Here is a 15844-nt window from a genome sequence, read left to right as displayed (position 1 = left end):
TATGTGATTTGTTGCTTTCAAATATTAATCCATAATGTAACGCAATGTGGACAAAGATTGCACACAGATATATATATACGTAAATATACTTCAATGTAAATATACTTGCGTTGCGATCATAGCACAACTCTAATGGGACTATGAAAAGCCACAGTAAGTTTGGCACCAATAAAGAATCACATTTCTTGTTTAAAAAACTAACTTGAGTTGGAAGGCATGGCTTTAACACTTCAAATTTAGAAGAACATGAATATCTGGGAATTCACTACTTCCCAGTTGGTTCTGACACAGCAGTTTCATCGATGAACGTCAGACTCAGCTGAGAAGTGCAAAAGTCAGTTCCAGTCAGAGGCCTAGATGTCTCACCAAATAAATTCTCCTCCCAACAAGACATCTGAGCCATCCCTTGAGAAGCCGGCTGGGACACTGTGGTTGCAACAGTGGTAGCACTGCCTTTAGTTCAGGTGGGAAATGCTGGGACCATTTCCACACAAGGAATCTGTCTCTGGACAGCCTCTGGTTGCTGGTGGGTTTTAGATCCCTCTCCACGTGGTGTCATCTGCATCCTGAGGATGGCTCAAGTTTTGACCAAATTTGCCTTGGGATGAAGGAAATCGCCAAAACTGGATTTGCCACCTCCTATCGCACTTCTCATCAGGGAGCAACCAGGGGCAAGCCCGTATGAAAGGGGAAAGGTGTGATAGTCTCTGTAGTATTGTCTCACCCTAGAACCTGCCCTCCCGTCTCCATTTCCTGCTCCAAGAATGTTTTTTAAAAATGGCACAGTTCGTGCTGCGGGATCACAAAGCTACTCTGTCAAAGGTAAAATAAATATTCTGTAAAGTGTCCAATCTTTTTTGGGGTCAGGCAGGCGAAACACAGTCATGTTTAGATTTTCTGGCAGTGGTGAATAAAATACTGTATATTTCTGGTGTTTCTCCACAGCAACACATAAGTGTTAATTTTTTATTTAAAATGCTTCTGTATTGTGGCATTACTGCATAGAAATACTGCATAGTGCCTTAAAAAAAAATTGGGGGGCTTGGGGGAAGAAAGTTTGAGTCCCTGAGAGAATCTCTGTGCTGTGATTGGTGGCTTGCTATGATTGACAAGCTAAGGAGCAGGGGGAGAAGTTGGGCTTGTTTTCTCTTGCAGTGTTATCGGGAGGCAAAAAGCCACAATGAGGCAGAGGGAAAACGCGAGAGAGGTCTTCCGTGATGAGGCGTGCAAACGTGCAGCTTACAAACATGAGTTTGGAAGCAGGATGCATTGCAAGGTTTGTGCCTCTGTGCGGAAATGTTCTGGTTTTTCCCAAGGAGAAGGGCCACTTCTCAGCTGGGGCCAAGATCTTTATGACACCGTAACAATTGCAGCATTCTGGTCAGCTTCACAGGGAGGTGCTGATGTCTCCTAGCAGTGACTAGCAAAATGCCCTTGAGCTTAAGCCATTTTTACAACAGCTGGGAATTGTCAGAAGCAGCAGTAAAAAGGATCTGAATTAAGAAAGAATCGATAGCTGGGGGGTGGGGGGGACACTTTTAGAGGATGGTCACTGAGGTTAATTCTAGCAGAGAAAGGCTGCTGAGACCAGTCTCTTTACCTTCTACTTCTTTTCTATTCTGCTAGTTGGGCCAGCACCGGACCTGAAGTGGGGCAGGTTCCGGATTGCTTTCCATCAGTCCCATGATTCCTCTGCTTCTTCATCCTTCTTTCCTCTCCCTGCTCTCCAGTGGAACTCCATTGCAGGCAGCATTGATCAGTGCCTTCACCAGTCACCTTCTACCACTTTATACTCACCCCTTAAAACTTCTTCTCAGTGGCTCTTTCTCTACAGTATTGGCAGGCAATAAATTGGGTCTTCTTCATGCATGTCTTTGTAGGACAAATTTTGCACCCACCAATGGCTTCCTTCCTTCTAAATACAAGACTTGAGGTGCTTTTGAAACTCCTGCTCTCTCCTGCTGCTCCTTTCAGGGCACTTGGGAAATTTCACTCCAAGACTAAACAAAACCATCCCACTGACCTTATTTACAAGCTGTTTTCAGACTTACTCATCTGAATCTCTAACTAAATACTTTCATCTTTTCCGCCAAGACATTTAAGCCTTCTTACTGAATCCTTTCACTTACAGCAGTAGCAGCGTATATTTTCCCTTTTCCAACATGAAGAGAGAGCTGGGCGTGGGGGGGGGGGGGAGAGGGTTGAGACACTGCTTCATGCTGATCTCTGTTGAGCTGATCTTCCATTCACTGAATTTTTTGTCTTTTAAAAAACCTGATTTTCTAAGGCAGCCAAGCAAATCTCTTCTCACAGTGACAATCCTTTCCAAACTAGAACCCATCTTAAGGCTTTACCTCAGGGATAGTCAACCTGTGGTCCTCCAGATGTCCATGGACTACAATTCCCATGAGCCCCTGCCAGCAAATGCTGGCAGGGGCTCATGGGAATTGTAGTCCATGGACATCTGGAGGACCACAGGATGACTATCCCTGCTTTACCTAATGAAAACACAAAACTAGAAAACAGACTACATACATAAGCACCAACTGTCCCCACCATCTTCCCCTCATACTTTTTCTATTTCACTTGCTCTCTTAGAGCATTTATGCACTGGAGGTTTAATGCCAGGTTGCAGGCTGGAGTTTTAGTTGTGGCAGGTTGCCCCACCTCTTCCTTTACCCACAAAGGGGAGCTTTTGGCCCGGTGCACCTCATCTGCCCCTGATTTTAGCTCCTGCATGGGAGATGGGGCAGTGAAGTTCCCAGTGCATAACTGGTCTTACTGTGGTTTGAGGGAAAGAAAACAGCCTGCACATGATCCTCCCTGTATCTCCATTCTCAGACTGTGGGTCTAATCAGAAGACGACAACAAAGAGTTGGTTTTTATCTCCTGCTTTTCTCTACTCCAAGCAATTTCAAAGCAGCTTACCATTGCCTTCCCTTCTCCTCACAAGATCGCCTTGTTAGGCAGGAGGGGCTGGGGGAGTTCTGAGAACTGTAACTGGTTTAAGGCCATGCAGCAGGCGTTATGTGAAGGAATGGTTCTCCAGATTAAAATATGCTGCTTTTAACCACTACTGGCTCTCAGATGACCATGCTAATACTGTGGTACATGTAACTACATGTAGAGCACATGACATCTACTTATGTCCCCAGGGACTACAGGAGACAGCAGTCCTGCATACCAGGAAGTTCTAACCCACTCCTTGCAACAATGACTTTTAAGAGTCTTGCTACAGGTGAGATCTTCTGCTATCCTATAGCAGAAAAGCACAGACGATCAACCAAAGGGATGGTGCATGAGTAGTTGAGCACAACATAACGGGAAAGACAAAAACAAAATAATGATTAGGTAGGCACATTTATGTCGAGAACGACTAGTTTGGGCAGTGCGGGGGGTCTGAAGAAGGAGCGTGCTGACAGGAGCGGAAACCTAAGAAAGGAAGATCCAGAGGAAGAGATCCCGACAGACCCTCTTTGGATACGAAACTTACATAAAGGGATGTGGGGAATCAGTTCGCCAGGGGTGGGGGAAACGGTAGCACGGGGGCAGTCAGTACCAGCGGGGAGAGCAAGGGAGAAACCCAGGGCGGGGCGGTGGCGGAGAGACGCGGAGTCCCGGAAGGGCGAGGTCCGCCTGAGAAGCCCGGAGGGTGAAGACAGGGGCTAGAGAGGCTACTTAAGGAAGCGTCAAGGAGGAGACGGGGTTGGAGGCGTAGTGAAGGAACTACCCTGAACCCAGGAGCGGGAGAGAGAATACCGACTCCATTCTGAGACGCTGTTTCCTACAGATAAAGCCTTCTAGTCCCGGGTCTCCCTCACCGAACAACGTGGCGGACCCGAAGCGTGGCAAAGACCCGGCGGACCCTGACAATTTAAGTCATTTGTTTATGAAAGAACAACTCCCATACTCCTCAGGAGAATAAAGCACAAACCTAGGTCATAAACTTTCAGGGTGGCTCCTAGATTCAAAGAAAGGCCTGTATCTTTTTTTTCAAGACAAACCAACCTCAGAGTTTGATCTTTTCAGCCCTGTTTAACATACAAATGAAATTTATGAATGGAATAATCTGAAGCTTCAGATATGGGCATCAATAGTATTGATGATACCCAGCCCTCTACTTAGAAGCTACCAGAGGCAGCTGGCTCAGAAGTTGTGGTCAAGCGGATGATGGAGAACAAGCTAAAGCTGATGATGCTGAACAGTAAAGGGAGAACAAAGTTGCAGGGATTCTTTTAACCACTTTGGATGGGGCTGGTATTGAATTTCATTATCTCTATAAACAGTTTAGGTAATATTACTGCATCCCACACTGGTCAGTTGATCAAGCAAAGACAAGTGATGCAAACAGCTGCTTTTGGTATGGAAATCATATCCCTTCCTGAGCTTTATGAACAGAGCCATTCTGATCCATATTAGTGTAACCTTGAGGCTAAACCAGGGCCCCCAAACCTTTTTAAGCCTATGGGCAGATCTGTAATTCTGACATGGCACAGTGGGTGCAGCAGCAAAATGGCTGCTGCAGGAAATGGAGCCAGCCACAACATGACAGCCACAGTTTAACTTCATTAACACAGTGTAAATCCTTGTGTTGGCAGATGCTGCAAAAACAACATTTTAAAAAATTCTGCCCAGTCAATCAAATCTCCAACAATCAATCAGAAGTCTTACTGAGAAAAAGCAGTTAGTTCTGTCATGGAGAGTGTTATTTTGAGGGAAAATTGTGCAGCTTCCATTTCTTGTCTCTTTTGTGTGTGCATTTAGCTTTAATTGTTTGTGCTTCTAGATAAAGTCTCTGATAACCTGCCGAGCTGCCATACTTTAATTTTAATGAATAAATTTAATGAATAAATGCTAATTTATAAGGTGACTCTGGACACTGGTATTGAAGACTGCAGATTCAAACTGCAGAGAGAGAAATGAACAATCAAATATTTGGCCTTTTAAGAAACTTATATACAGGGGGGAGCAGACAACAAGTCTTTTCCCTACCATTCAGTCTTCTGTCTACGGAATCTACTGGTTTTGTTTCGTTTTACGTCTAAGACACATTCAATTATGAAAGTGTCCCCTACACTCTCAGTTGGCATAGACCAGGGACAAATTTACGATTTGATGAAGTGTGTGTGTGTTATTTATTTATAAGTATTCAAAAGCACTGCAGACATAAATAGATTCAGTCACCTTTAGCCTGGAGAGAAGATGACTAAGAGGTGATATGATAATAATCTTCAAATACTTAAAGGGCAGTCATATAGAAGATGGAGCAGAGTTGTTTTCTGTTGCCCCAGAGGGTTGGGCCCGAACCAATAGGTTGAAATTAATTCAAAAGAATCTTTGGATAAACATCTGGAAGAAGTTCCTGACAGAATAGTCCCTCAGTGGAACAGGCTTCCTAGGAAGGCTGTGAGTTCTTCTTTGGAAGTTTTTAGCAGAGAAATGCTATGGTCTTCCAAGTTGCAGTATATGGCTGTGAAAGTTGGACCATAAGGAAGGCTGAGTGTCAAAGAATTGAGGCTTTTGAATTCTGGTGGTGGAGAAGACTCTTGGACTGCAAGGGGAACAAATCAGTCAGTCCTAGAGGAGATCAGCCCTGACTACTCCTTAGAAGGCCAGATCCTGAAGATGAACTACTTTGGCCACCTCATGAGAAGGAAGGTCTCCCTAGAGAAGAACCTAATGCTGGGAGCGATTGAGGGCAAAAGAAAAAGGGGACGACAGAGAATGAGGTGGCTGGCTGGAGTCACTGAAGCAGTAGGTGCAAACTTAAATGGACTCCGGGGAATGGTAGAGGACAGGAAGGTTCATTGTCCATGGGGTCGCGATGGGTCGGACACGACTTCACACCTAACAACAACAAGATAGTCATCTGACAGAAATGCTGATTTTATTAACTTAGGCAGATAGTAAGTGGTGGGCAGGAAGGGATGTCCCAGTGTTTGTCTCATGTGGCCCTTTGTTATATACCCAGGGAATTGCTAGTCGCCACTGTGGGATTTCCTCCAGGCCAGGCTGGATTCTGGAGATTTTTGGTAGGAGGGAGATCATTTGGACATGAAATTGGGGTCACTGTGGGTAGGCAGATAGTTGGGAGTTCCTGCATTGTGCAGGGAGTTGGACTAACCCTGGAGATCCCTTCCAACTCTATGATTCTACAACACCATGACTTGGCAGTACATGAACAAGCTGTGCATTGCATATTCCCTCTTTTAAGTCATGGTTTCTAATTTATAGCTGGCCACCTTGGCCAAATAACAAGACCACAGTTCGTGTGGAAAAGGAAATAACTAATTGACGTGCAGTATGAGAGGTAAAGAGGGAGTGTCCTCACCCACAAAATTACAATTAGAGGCACTATAAAGATATGACTTGAAGGGCTTTTTTTGAAAGAAAGATCTAAAACATATTCTAAAGTGTGCCCCACCTGGTAAAATTTAATGGTTTTCATTGAGAAGTTAGTGCTGCAGTCACTTACATTTGTCAAAAACCTGCCCACTGAAGTATGAGTTAAGCAGAGAAGGAGGCTCCCACTTAGGCAACAACCCAATTCTGTCTCACAGTATACTTGTAGCTTAGCCCTTGTGCTAATAACAGTAAAGTAATTCTAAGAACCTGAGACATACACAGCACTACACAGCTCTTCTATTTCTATGGCCATTAAGAATCCAGAACTCCTTTCCCATCAATTCACAGGCCAGAACAAACTTGACAGTACTTAACATACACATATGAAAGTGGGTTGACATTCTTCAGTGAGGTAAGTAACGGTAGACTGGAAAGCACCTTCCCCCCACACACACCTTGAGTCAAGGCAAAAGTGCCTTTTCTCTCCATGGGTGAACATATTTAAAGTTAACACGAGATGTGGAATTGGTAACAGCAGAGACAAACTCAACTTCCTTACTGTCGAGAAACCCGAGACATTCTTCAAGCTTCAAGAAACCACAAAGTGGCAAGATCCTACAGAATATGGCTTATTTATTGTATTTATATATTACATTTCTATACCACCATTCTCTAAGGCAGTAGTCCCCAACCTTTTTATCACTGGGGACCGGTCAATGCTTGACAATTTTACTGATGCCTGGGGGGGGGGGTAGTCTTTTGCTGAGGGACGTCACTGCCGCCTGAGCCCCTGCTCCACTTGCTTTCCCACTGGCGCCCCTGACTTCCTGCCGCCCACTGGGGAGCGCTGCCAGCAGCAGCTGAGAGCCCCAGCCATGGCAGCCACCAAAGACCACCAAAGGTGAGCTGGCGGCAGAGTGGCAGGGCAGCCCCCGAGGCAGGGAGGAGGACGAGGAGGAGCCACGGCCCCCTATATCAACTGATCCACAGACCAGTCCCGGTCCCCAGACTTGGGGTTGGGGACAGATGCTCTAAGGCTCAGGACAGTTCACAGAATATAAACAAGAACAATACATCAAACTCAGTGATTACAAGGAATGAAAAGTAACGGTAATAATAATAACAATAAACCAAGAAAATGACATTCTAACATAATAAACAATCTAACAGACCCATATTTGGTCAGATCAGTGGTATAGGGTCAGAAGAGAAGTTTGGGACCCAGTAGATGCTGTTTAGCTTTGGTCAATCTCAACCAAATGGCTGTTGGAGGAACTCCCTTTTGCAGGCCCTGTGGAACTGTTTTAGATCCTTTAGGTTGTGTATATGCCCACCCATGGCCCCTCCCCTTCCAACCCTCTCCAGGCCCATCATTGTCCATTTTGGAAGGGGGGGGGGCAAGTCAGCATGACCATATATACTCATATCACCAGATAAATATTTTTAAAATTTAAGAAATATATGCAAAATTAATTAATACCCACCCATTCAGGAAACCCTTCCAGGGCCATCAAGAAACCTCAGGGTTTCACAAAACCTTGATCTAGGTGAAAGCCCCAGAGAGACAGATCACCAGGACCATTCTGAAGCATAGACATTTGTATCTTCTTCTCTCTACATATTTTAGCATGCACAGACACACACACCGTTTTAATGGGCACTACACAAAATGCCATGACATCTATGGATTCCTGAACAGTTTTTATTTCTAAAAAAATAGATGCGTTTCACCCAGATTCAGATTGGGAATGTAACAGGGCTATTCCTTCCTCCCATCCCACACTGCCACTTCAAATTGATTCTTGGAGCTACAATTTGTTCCAGTGGTGGTAAACATATAGGCAACATGTAAATAACTTGTAAATTCCAATAGGATAAACAGTATGTCCTGGTTACCATTTGAAGTCACACTGTGGTATGGTGCAAGAAGGATTCTTGCAGGTCTCTGAAGGAGCAGCATATACCTTTTCTAAATAACAAAGGATTAACTTCCTACAGTGCAGATTTTGACCAGAATTTGACCGTCGATATCTTTTAACCATTTTTTTTAAACAGGAAGACCCACTTATGCATCTCACTGTGTCTCCTCTAATTTGGCCAACAGATGCTACTGAAATAATATGTTCTTAAGGATGATTCAGTAGCTTCCAGATAACAGCACATTCCTAATTTAGACCTTTTTTTTCATGCAAAGCAACATATAGGATGAAGAGAAGCATTTATTAATATAGAACAAGCCCTATTGCATTTCACACCTCTTATTCCAAGAAGCAAAATCAAGCTCTGATACAATAGACCTGCAAGATATCCATGGGAATTTTTCAGCCAAATCCTATGCAGATTTACTCTGAAGAAGTTCAGTGGGAGTTAAATTAAGTAAAGTTAACATAGAGTTGCAACCTTTCTAGCTACAGACTCTTCACAGTGCTTCCTTAAAGTTCCAGCCTCATTCTCCTCAAATAGCTCTACAAGTCTGGGCCACCAGCTTTCAGCTTATTTTCCCTCTAGCTGTCACAAGCCTTTTCCACATAACACCCATCACACACTTGTGATGGAGGTTCCAAGGCTCTGGGGGGGGGGGGACTATGTGGCTCTAGGGACTTAACAAACTTTGCAGCAGAGGACAAGCAAGGCATACATAGTAGTTCTTCATAAATCAAAAGCTATATGGTATGGCCTATTCTTTCACAAGATGTACTGCACAGACAAGAAATTCTCCCGAAGGTATAAAATATAAAGAAAAGATCTGAAAGGGAAATAAATGGCATTTTAATCCATCCCATCTAAAAGTATTCTATCCCCCTTCAGATGGGTTCACTCTCCCGCAGCCTGTTTAAGATGATGATTGTTAGGAATGGGGTTTTAGAATTTTGTCTTATGTTTTAGCTATAAATAATAAAATAATCTGCCTTAAAATGGAATCTGGACTTAAATGCATACACCTAAAGTGAATTTACAACCCTCTTATGGATTTATGAAAGGCTGCTTTTCTTAGTCAAGAAAAAATTATGGGGAAAATATTTCTGTGTTTTGAACGGACAGCTGGAGGTCTGTGTCCATATATATAAACCACTGCTGAGTTAAATGGAACATTACTAGATTTAGGTTTGTAATTCCCATTTTATATCCACAAATCAGCTGACTGGCCAATTACTCTAGCTGCATTTACAAGTCAAGATCTTAGCTATATAGTTCAGAACTAGTCTGGTAAGCCTATTTTAAGCTATTCAGAGTTTTGCTTTGACTCCATAGGACTTAAATTTTTATTCATATAATTCTGTTGTGATTTATTGGCCACTGCTCTCAGCCAGGCCAGCTTACAGCGGTTTACAAAGATAGAAATGACAGATATCTAGCCTATTTTGAAAACTGATGCAGAAGTTTAACTAACAATGTAAAGAAAGTCATTCTTTTGTTTAATTATTTTAAGCTCTGAATGTTTAGGAATGGATGCCTATACACTCTTATTTGTATAAGAGAATAAGAGTATATATGAATAATGTACAGACCCAGAACTCAATATATCTCCTGCACAAGTCTCACAAAAAGAAGTGCAATCTAAAACATTGCTTTTAAAGCATTATGATAATAGCATTTATTTCTTGCCTAGGCATAAACACAACTATTTCAAGCAACAATCGCAGGAAACATATGTTGAAAGCTTGGCAGATGGAAATTCAGGTTGCTTTGTAAAATGGGCACATTATGGTTTAACACTATTATTATTATTAATGTTGTTGTTCTTATTATTATTTCTTCAATTTACTACCTGCCACTCCCCAACCGGCTCATGGCAGGTTACAGACGTCCAATGCAATCCCAGTAAAAACGGACAAGTACAATAAAGCCCAACAACATGGCAGTAAGAAGTCCAGAAAAAAACTCTTCCCTCCCCTTCCCTCCATCTGTGAAGAGATGGAAAGAGGGTCAGATCATAAGGCTCGCTGCTAGCTGACCGGGGGGGGGTCAATCCTCCATATCACCTGCCCTTACCCATAGACCTGGCGGAAGAGCTCCATTTTGCAGGCCCAGTACTAATAGTATTAGTACTATTCCTTTCCCTAACAATTCAGTGTATACATTAACTAAATAATTTGAAAATCTCCCCATGCAGTCAAACAAGATGTTTTAGTATTTATATCCCACTTTTCTCAACCCAAAGGAGTCTCAAAGTGGCTTACAATCGCCTTCCCTTCCTCTCACCACCCTGTGAGGTAGGTGGAGCTGAGTGACTAGCCCAAGGCAACCCAGCCTTGAGGTCTGAGAAACCAAACCCCGGATTCCAAATTAGAGGCCACTACACCACATGTGCAAAAGTTTGGGGAGCTTATGATAGGACTGTGCAGTACCAGATGCATCCCCAAACTTCTTTCTCTGCCCACTTCATAATGATTTGTGGTGAAAATTAACTTAAAAAATTACACAACTAAGCCTATTTTTGTATAAAATTGGAGAACTAGGACAAGGAAGCATTATGTTTTTAAAACTCCTGGTCAAACTTCTTGCTTAAAAGAGATACAAACTCTTTGAGAACATAAACCTAGACAGTATTGCAGTTATTTACTACCCCTATCCTACTGTTCTCAAAACTACTTAGTCTGGGACGTATTGAGAATCTTCTACCCAGACAGTGACTAGTTTGAGACCTGCTTAGCTTTAACAGTCCCTTGTGTCCTTTAACCATTCTCCAGGCCCAACTGGTAACATAACACAAATCAACATTCAGGATGCAGAATCCACATTTTTCATAGTTAAATCCACCAGTCTAGACATGACAGCTCCACATACTGTAGCATTGCAGCTCCACCATTGGTACAATCCTTTATGTTGCAGCACACCTGAAGAAACAGCTGATGTGAAGTATCAACAATATATGCCATTTATTATTCATAATTTTACCAGCTTGTATCCCAGGTATAATTTCCATGGTGCAACGGCAGACAAGTGTTATCAATTCCCCCTTGTGTAGCAACCTAAAACACCCCTGAAAATCTTGCTCCCACTGGATGGGGGACCACTAGGTATAGCTTGGTGGGGAAATGAGATGTTTTCCAGGAGAGGGGGGGATACTAGCAACAAAAACACACACACACCCTCTGCACTTACAGAGATTCTAGATGAGATCCAAACCATTGTCTTTAAAGACATGTCACAGTGGAGCTTCATCCCCCTACTTTTTATGGAAATAAGGCGAAAGGGACATTTATCATAATTCAGAATCAGGTTTCTAGAAACAGACTCTATATTAAAATTTCAGAGCCACACCTATGACAGCGTTTGACATAGCTGACCACGAGCTTTTAGCTCAACGCCTCACCAGCACCGGAATACAGGGGAAAGTCCTTCAATGGCTGATCTTCTTCTAGAGCTGCAGACAAAGGGTAGCTGTTGGGGAAACACAGTTGGGCTGAGTCCACCTCCAATGTGGGGTGCCACAAGGCATGATTCTTTCAACATCTTTATGCACCCTGTTACCCAGCTGGTCTGGGGGTTCAGGCTTGGATGACATCAATATGCAGATGACACCCAGCTCTACCTCCTGATTAGACAGGAACCCAGATACACTCCTTAACAATATCTATATCTATCTTACATTGATAGGACAGTTTACATTTGTTAACCAATTAATAGAAGTATGTTTACATGAAGCACATGGCGGAGCTTAAGTCTTCAAAATATCCTTGGAAACACCTATTTCACTTATTAAAGAGATTCAGACAGTCCATTCAATATGTGAAGGCTTCATGGCTATAGTCCTGACACTACTTGCAAGATATCACTGCCAAGGAAGTGGTTTTCACACTCTGGTCTATATTACTTCAGTGTCTTATTCTGTCTTTACTACACAATTTAGCATGTACTGTGTAGCCTTCAAACGCAATAGAAGAAACCATTATTGTATAAAAAGGAGTGAATTCCTCCAGAGAAAAAATACCATGTCTGGCTTGCCATAAATTCCCTCAACTTTTTACTGGATAGATTGGGGGGGGGGGGGACACAAAATAGTTATGGACTGTTCTCACACATCTGCATAACTTGAGACACACAAAGTTATATACAGCCAAATATAGCACCCATCAGGGACTTAAACATCACGGTTCTAATACCAAAGACCACAAAAACTGAGTGGGAATGTTGTTAAGCACCTGGAAGATACTTGACACAAAGCTGCATTTGGCTCAGGGGGTCATAAGCAGTGCAGGCATATTTTAAAATAGAGTTCTGTCATGGTTTCTCCATTGTTTTTGCAAGCTGCCTTTTATTATTTAACTTCTCAAAGCATTCCAAATTGGCACTGGTTGTAAAAAGCAGCACAAATAAAATATTCCCCGAGCAGCAAGGAAGACACTGACTCTTTTCCTTGAAGTAACTACCTCTTGAAACAAAGGCATTAAACAGAAAAGATGTGTCTGTGCAAGTGTGTACACACATATGCCCATCAGTTTGTCTAACCCAGGGCCCATATATTAAATGCAGTCATACATTGTATGGAAAATTCTGCAACAGCTTACTGCAGTATTATTGTAACGTCTCCAGGGAGGAATTTGGAAAGCAATAAGTGAGAAATAACTTGCAGTTAGCTATTTGGAAGTAGTACAGATTGCAGTTGTGCTAATTTTGGCATAACACAAATCTTCAAAAATACATTCACATTTTGAGAGCATAAAGACAGTGGAAGGTTCTTTCTGATTTCAGAAGAGATTATCACAAATTCATATCTCTTTCTCAGAGTCAGAGATCTTAAGCATATTTATCTCAGTGGGACTATCAAATAAGCATGTATAGGATAAGGCAGTAACTGGAGTAAGGATGCAGCTGATTTAATTCCAGTGGGAAGAACAGGAATAGGAGCAATACAGAAAATAAATTCATAACTAAGACATCTTTTTTCTATAGGAACAGAAGAACTGTTTTTTGATACCCCTCTTTTCTCTACCCGATGGAGTAGAGTCCCTTTTCCCTTCCTCTCCCCACGAAGATACCCTGTAACGTACGTGAGGCTGGGAGAGCTTTAGGAGAACTGCTCTAACAGAACTGCGACTAGTTCAAGGTCACCCAGCTGGCTGCATGTGGAGTGGGTAATCAAACCTAGATTATAGTCCTTGCTCTTAGCCACATCACATTGGCTCCCAGTCATACTGGCTCCTTCAGCAGCTACATCATTCACAGCTTTATATTTAAAAATACCCATCACCTAATAAGCAATTATCAGGTATATCTATATAATGCTATCATAAATCCATTATAAAAGTATATGTTTTCTAAACATATACTTTTATAATGGCTGGCATAAAGGTAGTGGGTTATTTCAATTTTTGTCACAATCAGTTAATCAAATTGTTTGGTTATAATCTTTAATTTTAAATCTGAAAGTCAGGAATTAGGGGGAGGAAGAAGCTCCAATGATTTGGGCAACTATTAAGCGAGCATCTTAAAACAGTCTGTTAACAAAATCACCTTAATAGTTTTCAGCCTGATAAGGGAACTCATTTGCCCCAATGGGCAGCTTTTCTCCTTTCTAACTATAACACAACTTTTCGGCACTTTACAAACACCAACAGATATAGTTGAAATCCTTCTACATAATGCATGCACATTCATATGGCCACCATACTTCCAGACTCAATGCCCTGGATTTAATATACACAGGACAAAGAGGGAGTACATGCTGAATTAATTTTCGGGAGGGAAAACCTTTCTATCACTCCAATTCTATGAAAGAATTGGCCAACTGACAACCTGACAGAGAACACAGGAAGCCACTTGGTAGGTTGACTGTCTATACTGGCCTACTGTCAAGAAAAATCCGAGTACTCTTCTGCACCTGAACAGAGATCTAGGGGAGGGCTCAAAGCCTCCCACTGGGCAAACAGCACAAACATCCAGTAGGCCAAGGGGAGGAGGGGGGCACGCACACACTGTGGCTTACCTTACCTATTTACATTCCAAAACAATTTTCTAAGGGTCCTAGCAGATGTAGGAATAAAGGTTCCAAAAAAATGTCTCCCATTGCTCATCTGCTGCCATTAACTCCAAGTGGTTGCTAGCATTCAAGCAGCGCTTAAGTTGAGGCTGGGGTTTACCAACCTGTTGTGGATGCCAGGGCTTAGACCCGGACAGCATCAAAGCATAACCCGCCTTTATGCTCACTAGAGCGCAGACCGAGGCATCTCTCACACATCTAGGGGGTGGGAGAGGCAGGCAAGCTTCAGCCCCAGCAGTCCTCCTTCGGAAAATGCCTGGATACGGATTTCGAGAAGAGCCACGAGTTTGGAAGAGAAGACCCCGAGCAGCGTGCCTGCCCACAGGTGCGTGACCACCAGCTCCAAGGTAAGTCCAGGTTCCGCGGGCCCGCCAGGTTCAGGCGCCGGCTGTCCTCCTCAAGGGCCCCAAACCTTGAGACGCAAAGTCCTGGGCGATCTAGCCCCAACGTCCCCCTCCCGTTTCCCCCCGTCACCTGGGCTATCCGCCTCACCTCGAGCACAGCGGCCGAACGCCCCGCCGATCCCCGAGGGAAGCCCGAGCCGATTTCCTCCTGGAACTTTCCTGATAGAGACGCGGCTGCAGCACTTCGGTTCGACCCCAAACCGGAGAGAACAAAAGGTTCAAAGCCGGGCGGCGGCGGCGGAGGAGGAGGAGACAACCCCGGCAACGAGTGAGGAGCATTGCCTGGAAGCCGCGGGGGTCTCCCTGCCTGCTCACCGCCCGGCGCAGCCCGCTTGTCCCTCCCCGCAGCGTGCCATGAGCGCTCCCCGAACAGATCGCACGCGGGAGGAAGGCGACAGGCGCCCGGCCGCTCCCCTCGCCGAACTCTCGCCAGCCTCCGGGGCTTCTGCCGTCGCCAGCCTTCGGGGCGGCGTCCCAGGCCGAGAGGGGCGGAGCCACGGGGGTCCCCGGCGTGCGCGCCAGCCAATTAGCGCGCTCTCCTGGAGAGCATCTTGCTCCGGTGGCGAAGGCACCGGCTGGCCGCTCCGAAGGCTCCTCGGCAAGGGCCGCGCTAGGATCGGGGCTGCAGCGGGAGTTGGCGCTCGGGCCAGGGAGAGGGAGAGGGAGAGGGAGCCCCCCGGGCTTGTGCGTGCGCAGCGGCGTGGGAAGAGCGCGGGAGCGCCTGCGGCTTTTTCCTTGAAGAACAGGGACCTCGGTTGGACAAGGAGTCGCCTGGCTTTGGACATGGCCAACTCGGGGTCTCGTTGGCCATTTTAGGGAAACAAATCACGGCCAATAAGATTACGGGGCGTTTGTGTAAGGTGGAGTTTTCCAGCAAATCTCGTTTGCTGTCTCCCTAGGCTTTGTTCTCCCACTCTCCAAAAATCCCAAGGCAGTATGTATTTAATGGGCACAACGGTCTGTTAGGGTAGCTTAGTGCGGGGGGAGTGGCTGTTTCCAGGGATATTTGGATATGGAACTCTAGTCAAACTTTGCTATACCCTACTGGCTCTGATTGCTAGAATTATGTACAGGTATCATAAAATGCAAAGGCATTCCTTCCATCTTTATC

At 44.3% G+C, this 15844-nt stretch overlaps 1 protein-coding gene across 2 annotated transcripts in view; it reads right to left on the bottom strand.

The window, feature by feature from the left end:
- The window catches only part of GPR63 (G protein-coupled receptor 63), a 39068-nt gene extending 23733 nt beyond the window's left edge, over positions 1 to 15335 (bottom strand). The window contains exon 1 of one of the 2 annotated variants that reach the window (XM_077303848.1): positions 14822 to 15335. The gene's annotated coding sequence lies outside the window, so the exon portion shown is untranslated. Of the gene's footprint in view, positions 1 to 14433; positions 14791 to 14821 lie in introns of those variants that run through there. The other variant, XM_077303857.1, reaches the window with a different exon arrangement.
- Positions 15336 to 15844: the final 509 nt, after the last annotated feature.

Source organism: Paroedura picta, chromosome 1 (genome assembly GCF_049243985.1).
Source record: "Paroedura picta isolate Pp20150507F chromosome 1, Ppicta_v3.0, whole genome shotgun sequence".
NCBI lineage: Eukaryota > Metazoa > Chordata > Lepidosauria > Squamata > Gekkonidae > Paroedura > Paroedura picta.
The sequence above is the reverse complement of the archived record's forward strand: the minus strand, read 5'-3'. Positions and strand labels throughout refer to the sequence as shown.